Source organism: Salvia splendens, unplaced genomic scaffold (genome assembly GCF_004379255.2).
Source record: "Salvia splendens isolate huo1 unplaced genomic scaffold, SspV2 ctg895, whole genome shotgun sequence".
Classification (NCBI taxonomy): domain Eukaryota; kingdom Viridiplantae; phylum Streptophyta; class Magnoliopsida; order Lamiales; family Lamiaceae; genus Salvia; species Salvia splendens.
The window spans coordinates 25,523-35,796 of NW_024599581.1; positions in this window are offsets into that span (position 1 = coordinate 25,523).

Below are 10,274 nucleotides of genomic sequence, written 5' to 3' on the forward strand. Positions count from 1 at the left end.
TCTGATGAAATAAACATCTTTGACCGGACTCGTCTTTGGTCTGATGAAATGAACATCTTTGACCGGACTCGTCTTTGGTCTGATGAAACAAACATCTTTGACCGGACTCGTCTTTGGTCTGATGAAATAAACATCTTTGACCGAACTCGTCTTTGGTCTGATGAAATAAACATCTTTGACCGGACTCGTCTTTGGTCTGATGAAATAAACATCTTTGACCGGACTCGTCTTTGGTCTGATGAAATAAACATCTTTTGACCGGACTCGTCTTTGGTCTGATGAAATAAACATCTTTTGACCGGACTCGTCTTTGGTCTGTGTTCTAATTTGGCGATTTTTGTTGCCGGGATCGAACTTTCCCTTGTCCTAATTCGGCGAGTTTTATCGCGTGGATCGGACTTTCCCAGTTAACCGAAGTGGTCTTATGCAGTAAACCTCTTTGACTAGACATGGTCGTCCTCGGTCTTATGAGGTAAACTGCTTTGACCGAACTTGGTCGTCCTAATTCGGCGAGTTTTATCGCGTGGATTGGACTTTCCCTTGTCCTAATTCAGGCAAGTTTTATCGCGAGAATCGGACTTTTGTTGCAGTTCGTTTCAGACGAAGTGCTTGATTCTTAAGCAGAATTGTGGTCTTGTATCCTCTTTAGAAGCTTTGACACACAATCGTGGGCTTGTTGCAGCTCGTTTCAGACGAACTGCTTGTTTAAGCTGAATTGTGGTCTTGTATCCTCTTTAGAAGCTTTGACGCACAATCGTTGGCTTGTATGTTCTAAAAAGGGGATCAGCCTTTGAAGAACGAGATACCTCAGTTATATTTGTAAGAGACGACACTCACATGGACAGACACAACGCACGTAGAGACAAGAACAAGTAAAAAACAAAGAAAACACATAAGACTGACTGACCGGACTGTCTCTTACAAATGAAACTTTTTGAGGTTGGAAACGTACCATGTTCGGGGTACTTGTGCTCCTGACACGTGAGTCAATTGTAAGACCCTTTGCCGAGGACTTCTGACACCCGATATGGACCTTCCCCTGTGGGTTCGAGCTCACCCAGCTTTACTGCTCGGCTTACTTCGTTGTTTCTCAAGACGAGATCTCCCACTTGAAATTGCAGCTTCTTCACCCTTTGGTTGTAATACCGGGCTACTTGCTCCTTGTACTTGGCTGCTTTTATGCAGGCCAATTCTCTTCTTTCTTCGGCAAGATCTAGTTCGGCTCTCAGTCCGTCACCATTCATTTCTGAGGAGAAATTGAGTTCGGGGACTGGGTATGCCGATCTAAACCGGAATCACGGCTTCAATGCCGTACACCATTGAGTTCGGCTCCGGTGTGACTTCGGTCATTTCGCCTGCTTCTGACTCCGGCTGCTGTGCTGTGATTGCTATGCTTGATGGTGCCGAACTGATTGCTCGGCACTTTTAAGCGCAATCTGCGAACACACTTGCTCTTTTTCGATCACCTCGTATGACCGCTATCCCTCCTTTGGTGGGGAAGGTGTTCGGCGAGGAAGCCTCTGATCGCTATGATCGGGCTTCTTTTCGTCTCCTCTAGATGAGCTGTCTAAAGACCGTTTTCGACGGTCTGCCTCATCGGCTCGGGAGAACTGGTCCGCAATGTCCCACATCTCTTGAGCTGTTTGCGGACTGCATTCCACGAGCTTTCTGTAGAGAGCTCCGGGCAGGATTCCATTTTGGAATGCCGAAATGACAAGTAGATCATTGAGATTATCTACTTGTAGGCATTCCTTATGGAATCTCGTCAGGAAGTCGCTGATCTTTTCGTCGCGACCTTGACGTATAGAAAGCAGCTGAGCCGAAGTATTCCGGGCTTCCGCTTTCTGAAAGAACCTCCTGTGGAAAGCATCCATCAGATCTCGGTAGGATCTAATGCTGCCTTGAGGAAGGCTGTCGAACCACCTTCTGGCGTTCCCGATGAGCAGCTCGGGGAACAGCTTGCACATATGGACCTCATTGAGACCTTGGTTCGCCATATTATACTGATAGCGTCCCAGGAAGTCATGAGGATCCACGAGTCCGTCATAGGTTATCGACGGAGTTCGGTAGTTCTGTGGAAGGGGAGTTCGGGTGATATCGTCCGAGAACGGAGTCTTCAATGCTCCGTACATGGCGAACCCGACATCTCTTCGGTATGGTATGGAGGAGATGGAGATCTCCTGTGATTCCGGTACCGAGGAGGAACAGGAATGTGTCGGGGTTGAGGATTCTTCTTCCTGGAAGACACGGCACTACTGCGGTAGTGACTTTCATGTCTGGATGAGGAAGGAGAATCTACCGTTTTCGTCTTCGGCTCTTGGCTCTTTTGCAGGAAGGCTAAGAACTCATCCTGCTTCTCAGCCAAGAACAGCTTGACAGCCTCATTCAAATCAGGCTGCTGGGAAGACTCAGTGGGACGATTTTTTGGGGCGGCCTGTTCCTTCGCCATGAGAACTGGTGGTGGATATCCCTAGGCTGTTTTTCCGGACCTATGGGATGGATTGGCTTCCTCCTGGTTCTCACGGGCAGGAATACGGGTACTCTGCGATCTGGTATGCATTTTTTTGGGTGGAAAAAATGGATCAAAAATTCGCTTTATCACAAATTTGTTCTTCGATTTCCCACAGACGGCGCCAGTGATGATTCCGCGAATTGTTGATGTTAGTAAATGCAGGAAAATACAGATCACGACACAGAGAATTTTACGTGGTTCGATTTACTGAGGTAAATCTACGTCCACGGGGAGAAATGGGGGCAGGTTTGTATTGCTTGATCTGGAATTACAGCTTACAACACAGACTTGCTATATGGTATTTTTCTCTAGAGAGCTTCCCCCCCCTTTCTACCAGATCTAAGTTCTATTTATACATTGAACTAAGATCGTGGCTTACATCATCACTCTAGGTCGTGGAGGTCGTGTAGGTCATGGCCTAAGATCGTGGCCTGAGTTGACGCCACGTGGTAGTGGGTGTGTTGGAAGTTGGAAATCCTGCATGGGTCCACTAACTCCTTGTTCGGTCGAAAACTGAGACCGAACTGCTTGGTTGCCGATCTGAGAGTAGAGCTTGATGCCGACCTAAGAGCAGAGCTTGATTGGTTGGCTTTTGCCGAGCTGTAGGCTGAGGCCGAACTCTTACTGAGACCGAACTGCTTTGGTTGCCGATCTGAGAGCTTGGTGCCGACTTGAGAGCAGAGCTTGATTGGTTGGCTTTTACCGAGCTGTAGGCTGAGGCCGAACTCTTTGGTAATGCCGAACTCATACTCTTCCTTGGGCTTTGGGCTGATGGCCGTCACTGCTGTTGGGCTTGTTAGTCCGTACCCATCACTCTCCGAGTCCATCGAAGAAGGATGCGGTAACCGAACTGCTTTGGTAGCCGATCTGAGAGTAGAGCTTGATGCCGACCTGAGAGCAGAGCTTGATTGGTTGGCTTTTACCGAAACCGAGCTGTAGGCTGAGGCCGAACTCTTTGGTAATGATGCGAACTCATACTCTTCCTTGGGCTTTGGGCTGATGGGCCGTCATTGCTGTTGGGCTTGTTTAGTACGCACCCCATCACTACCCCCCCTGAAGGGCGAAGTGAATCACTTCGGCAAAGTGAGTCACTTTCGGCATTCTGGATAAAGGCAAGGGGGAGGCTGATGTCAGGGGACGTGCCTTGCATTAAATGCGACAGTAAAATCCGGCCGTTGAATCCTGAAAAGGTGGGATTCGAAACGGTGCGACGATTTTGAAATCTTCGCCGAATCTGATAAATACCTCCTTTCTTCATCATTGAAGCACTTTTGCGACTGCTTCTTCTGCCACTCTCTCTTTTTTGCGAAAATTCTCTCTCCGCTTTCAAGAATTTTCTTCAGACTTTCTTCACCTTCAAAAAGTAAGAAAAATGTCTTCTTCTTCTTCTTCTTCGGAGTCGGTAGCGGTAGGAGAGGCGGTAAGGGGTCTTCTGGCCGGAAAGAGTCCGGGGAGAAGACCGTAGAGTATTTCCATAGTATTTTGAGTAAGGATACGTGATATCCCTACCCGAAAAATACCTTCTTCCTGGGGGGAAGGCGGTGGTTCCCGACGATGATCATAGGGCTAACGACCCGCCGGAGGGTTATGCCACCGTGTACGAGGCCTGCTTAGAATGCGGGCTTCGTTTCCCCCTCCCTTCTGCCTTTAGATTTACTAGATTTTTTTCAGCTTCCTTTAGGTCAGGTGACTCCGAACTCTTGGAGGCACTTGTCGGCCTTCGCTGCCGAACTCCGTAATTTAGGAAGGGATTTGTCTTTGAAGGCGATCCTTAAATTCTTTCAATTTAAGAGGAAGGGGTCTTGGTTTTACTTGACCCCTGTACAGCCCTTTAGGGCCTTTTGTAAAACGAAGTGGCCGAAGTGGCAAAACCGCTTCTTCTACTATGATAGGACCGCGGCTCCTAGTTTCCCTGGAGAGGGCCGAAGTCCGTTATCCGTCATCCTCGGCCTGAACCGTTGGACGAGCTCGATGGCGAGCTCAACAAGATTCCCATAGTTAGGAAACAATACACGGAGTCTGAGCTCGTCAAGGGCGACGTCGTGTCCGACATCTCGTCTTCGGACGAAGAGGCCGAGGGTGAGGATTTCTCTTTATCTTTATGCTCTACTGCTTTAACGAAGAAAACTAACCTGGCTTTCTTGCTTTTTGGCAGTGTACATGTTGAATAAGGCTATCCGAAAGTCCTCCGAGCTTGTGGAGCCGGAGAGGCAGAGAGCCCCTCGCTCGGCGTCTGAAGCCGAGAAATCCGAAGAGGCAAAAAACCTCTTCTTCGGATCCGAAAGTGCCGGAGTCGTGTTCGGCTAAAGGGAAGGGGAAATTTCATGAGTCCCCAAGAGTGCCGGGGAAAGACCTGGTCATCTCCGATGGTTTTGCAGACATCCCGGAACACGTCCCTGAGCCTTTTCAATGGCCGACGAATTTTGTGGAGGTAAGCTTTCTGACTTGGCTTCTTTTCCACATTTTTTGATGGCCATTCTGTTGAGTTTTTTCCTTGTTCATCTTCAGAGAGCCAAGCTCGTCTCCGTGGAGCTCTCCAAAGCATCCCACGACTACGAGGAGATGCAGAAGAAGTTGCATCTTGCTCGTAGTCTGGCCGAACAGGCTGAGGCCAAATTTGAGAGGGCCCGAGCTGCCAGGATCTCGGCTCAGGATGAAGCCCGGTCAGCCAAAAACCAGCTCATCATCCTGCAAGAGCAGACGAAGCACCGGGAGGCTCAGAAGGAGGCTGCCGCCGTGGCTGCCCAGGGGGAGGCTCTCCGTGTTTACACGGAGAAAACTCTTTTTGAGCAGCCAGTTCTCGGCCTTTGTCGGTAGTCTGGTAAGGCTAATTACCGATAAGGGTGAGCAGGGGGCCGACGTCGTGCTGCCTCTGTACAGCCGAGAGATAGCAGCTCGGCTTCAGAATCTGCCGCTCCTTGAGGAGCTCGCTTCATCCTCGGTCCTGCTTTCTGCAGACCGAGTCCGGAGTTGTCGAGCTGATCGGGACGAGAACCTGGAGGCTATCTTTGCCTCCGTGGGACCCGTTTCACCCGCTTCGACTTACAACGGAGAGGGTGAGGCCGAGCCGCTGGAGCTGGAGGCCGAAGTCGAGCGGGCCGGGCATCCGGAGAAGGAAGCCGATCAGGAGGCGGAGGCGAGGCCGGCAGGATGCGAGGCCGAGGCTGAGGTAGCTCAGGAGAAAGAAGCTGAACCAGACCGAGGAGACGAAGCTGGCGGAGTATGATTTCGTCTCCCTTCTCTTAGTCTAGTTTCTTCTTCTTCTTGTAAAATGGCCTTGAAGCCCTCCTAGTGTAAAAAATTTTCCTTGTGAATGAAAAATTCTCTACACTTGTCTTCGTATAGCTTTTCGTACTCGCCTTTATTCCTGTTGTATTTTACTATCTGCTCGGTACAGCTGCCGAACTAATATAGCTGCTTTGTACTCAAGGAGATGGAGATACTTCACTGGAAACGGCTGTACTCTTCGGCTTTAGACGAAGCTGAGAAAAGAGCTATAGCCGATCAGACGAAGAATGACGAGCTTCTGGCTCGTTTAGTGAAGCTGGAGGCCGATAATAAGGACTTAGAGTCCGATAAGAAGGATCTGGAGGCCGAGCTGAATACGACCATTGCTGAGAGGACTGCGTACGAGGATTACATCCGTGTGCGCGGGGGAGTGACCATATCAGATGTTCAGAGTCGAGTTGACGAACTGTGGGAGGAATATCATGTACTCCGGAGGAACAATGCGCTGGAGAGCTCGGCTTGCCAACAAGTTGTGAAATCATTGCGGCGCTGGGCTTCTCGGTACGACATCATTCTTTCCCGGCGTCCCTCAATCGAGAGATTCCTTAGGCATTTCCCGCCAACAGATGCTCGCACTCCAGATCAAGCCTCTGGTTCCCTTGTTCAAAATCCTACTCCAAGTCAACAACGAACTCCGGAACAGCCGGAAACGTCAAGACGAGAACGGGCTCAGGAGCAACCGGAATCGTCAAGACAGGGACGGACTGAAATTCGCCGAGGAGTTGTGACTATGAGCGAGCAAGATCAGCAGATGCTTATTGCAGAGACTCTTCATCGCCGAGGGGTTAGAGCTTCTGGGGCTCGCGGAAGAGGTGTTGGGTCGAGGATAGCATCTCATCGACCTGCTTATTCTTCATCTGCTCGGAACAACCGAACTCGGCTTCCAGAGGATTTTGCAGATAGGTGGCTCAACTTTAGCAACCCCGGACAGTAGAATAGTCCTTTGTAATAGCGTAACGCCATTTTGTAGGGTAGCGGAGTTGTATGCCGAACAAGATTTGAAAAATGAAATTTTGTTTTCGCTTCTAACACCGTGTATTTACAGCTTAGCGAAAAAATTTCATCGTACTTGTCCTCGGTCTTATGAAGTAAACTTCTTTGACCGGACTCGTCTTTGGTCGGATGAAATAAACATCTTTGACCGGACTCGTCTTTGGTCTGATGAAATAAACATCTTTGACCGGACTCGTCTTTGGTCTGATGAAATAAACATCTTTGACCGGACTCGTCTTTGGTCTGATGAGATAAACATCTTGACACTTGACCGGAACTCGTCTTTGGTCTGATGAAATAAACATCTTTGACCGGACTCGTCTTTGGTCTGATGAAATAAACATCTTTGACCGGACTCGTCTTTGGTCTGATGAAATAAACATCTTTGACCGGACTTGGTTTGTGTTCTAATTTGGCGATTTTTGTCGCCGGGATCGAACTTTCCCTTGTCCTAATTCGGCGAGTTTTATCGCGTGGATCGGACTTTCCCTGTTAACCGAAGTGGTCTTATGCAGTAAACCTCTTTGACTAGACATGGTCGTCCCCGGTCTTATGAGGTAAACTTCTTTGACCGAACTTGGTCGTCCTAATTCGGCGAGGTTTATCGCGTGGATCGGACTTTCCCTTATTGCAGTTCGTTTCAGACGAAGTGCTTATTTCTTAAGCCGAATTGTGGTCTTGTATCTTCCTGAGAAGCTTGGACTCACAATCGTTGGCTTATTGCAGTTCGTTTCAGACGAAGTGCTTGTTAAGCTGAATTGCGGTCTTGTATCCTCCTTGGAAGCTTGGACTCACAATCGTTGGCTTATTGCAGTTCGTTTCAGACGGACTGCTTGTTAAGCTGAATTGTGGTCTTATATCCTCCTTAGAAGCTTGGACTCACAATAGTCTTTAATAATCGATCTAAAAAGGGGATCAGTCTTTAAAGAACGATATACCTTGGTACCATTTGTAAGAGACGACAAGCACATAGAGACAAAACACATAGAGAAAAAATGAAAAGATGAAGGAAAAAAACTTTAAACTTTTTTTTTTTTTTAAAAAAACGACAAGTAAAAGGTACAAGTAAGAAACAAACAAATAAAAACATATACCCCTATGACCGAACTAGACACGAGACGGACTGACCGGACTTTTGTCTCTTACAAGTGGAACTTCTTGAGGTTGGAGACGTGCCATGTTCGGGGTACTTGTTCTCCTGACATGTGAGTCAATTTATAAGACCCTTTGCCGAGGACTTCTGACACCCGATATGGACCCTCCCATGTGGGTTCGAGTTTGCCCAGCTTTTCTGCTCGGCTTACTTCGTTGTTTCTCAAGACGAGATCTCCCACTTGAAATTGAAGCTTTTTCACCCTTTGGTTATAATACCGGGCTACTCGCTCCTTATATTTGGCTGCTTTTATGCACGCCAATTCTCTTCTTTCTTCGGTGAGATCTAGTTCTGCTCTCAGTCCGTCGTCATTCATTTCTGAGGAGAAATTTAGAGTTCGGGGACTGGGTACGCCGATCTCCACCGGAATTACGGCTTCAGTGCCGTACACCAGACTATACGGAGTTTCACCGTTGGAGGTTTTGGGTGTAGTTCGGTAGGACCATAGGACTTGAGGGAGATTTTCTACCCATTGTCCTTTGGCTTGTTCTAACCGAGCTTTTAAACCCTTTTCACCAGAATTCCGGTTCGTTACTTCCGTTTGTCCGTTTGCTTGGGGGTGGGAGACCGAAGTGAACCGCTGTTGAATGTTCAGCTCTTGGCACCAATTCTTGAACGTCTTGTCGGTGAACTGAGTCCCATTATCCGAGATGAGGATGTGGGGTATGCCAAATCGGCACACTATGTTCTTCCAGACGAAGTCCAATGCCTTTGAGCTCGTTATCGTAGCTAATGGTTCAGCCTCCACCCCACTTCGTGAAGTAGTCCACGGCAACGATAAGGAATTTCATTTGCCGAGGAGCTTGAGGAAGTGGTCCCACTATGTCTAGTGCCCCATTGCATGAAAGGCCAAGGGCTTTGCATAGTGTATAGATCGGTCTGGCGGCATCCTTGGGACATTTGCATGAATTTGGCACTTCGTACACTTCTTGACGAGCTGCACTGCCTCTTGTACCATGGTTGGCCAATAATATCCCCATCTCAGAACTTTTTTAGCTAAAGCTCTGGCTCCGATGTGCTATCCGCACGATCCTTCATGAACTTCTCTGAGGATGTAGTCCGTCTCTTCTGGTCCTACGCACCGCAATAACGGCTGGAGGTAAGACTTTCTAAAGAGGACTCCTTCATGAAGTTCGTACCGAAGTGCTCGGCACGTGATCTTCCGAGCTTCTCTCTATCCTCGGGCAATTGTCCTTGATCCAGATACTGCAAGATCGGCGTCATCCAGTTCGGCGAGCTGGATACTGAATGTACCTCGGCTTCATCAATGCTCGATGCATTAATTCTTCCGCCTTTGAGCTCGGATCTGAGGCCAACTTACTTAGGTATCTGCTCGGCTATTTTCCCGCTCTGGAATGCGGATTAATCCGAAAATAGGAGAAACTTCGGCTGATGCTTTGCGCTTTGTCCAAATACTTCTTCATTCTCTCGTCACGAGCTTCACTTGTACCCAACATGTGATTTACTATGACTTGTGAATCACAATGGACTTTGAGAGATTTGACGAGCAGACTTTGCGCTAACTGGAGTCCGGCCAGGAGGGCTTCGTACTCGGCTTCATTATTAGTAGTGGGGAATAGGAACCGAAGTGAGTAGGTTACCTCGTGTCCGTCGGGAGCGACAAGTAAAATACCAGCTCCACTTCCCATCTTGTTTGAAGCTCCATCTACGAATCCGCTCCAGCAGTCCGGCGGCTCTACTTCGGATTCCAAGGGCTGTGCTAGTTCGGCATTGGCAGAATTCTTCTGTTCGGCAATAACAGGAATTGCTTGATCGAACTTTGCTTCTGCAAGAAAATCTGCCAAGGCTTGTCCCTTGATGGCTTTCCGAGGTAGATATTCAATTGTGTGCTCTCCCAACTCTATAGCCCACTTGGCGATTCTGCCTTGTGAGCATAGAAGTATGGCCGCAGTCTCCTTGCTGCATTTACTAATGCCAGAGCAATCTTTTCCAGAGGTTGATACCTGGTTTCTGGACCTCTTAATGCTCGGCTTGTAAAATAGATGGGAAGCTGCTTTAGGCCTTCTTCTCGTACAAGCACCGCGCTGATGGTTTGATCCGATGCCGCTAAGTATAAGAATATTACTTCAGCTTCGGTTGGAGCAGAGAGAATAGGAAGCTCGGCTAGATAACTTTTGAGCTCGTCAAAGGCCTTTTTCTGCTCGGCTCCCCACTCGAACTTTGGTGCCTTTTTCAACACCTTGAAGAACGGCAGTTGCTTTTCGGCTGCTTGGGAAAGGAATCGATTCAGTGCGGCTAGACATCCGGTTAGCCTTTGCACGTCATGTATGGACTTCGGCATTGCCATGTTCTGAACGACTTGAACTT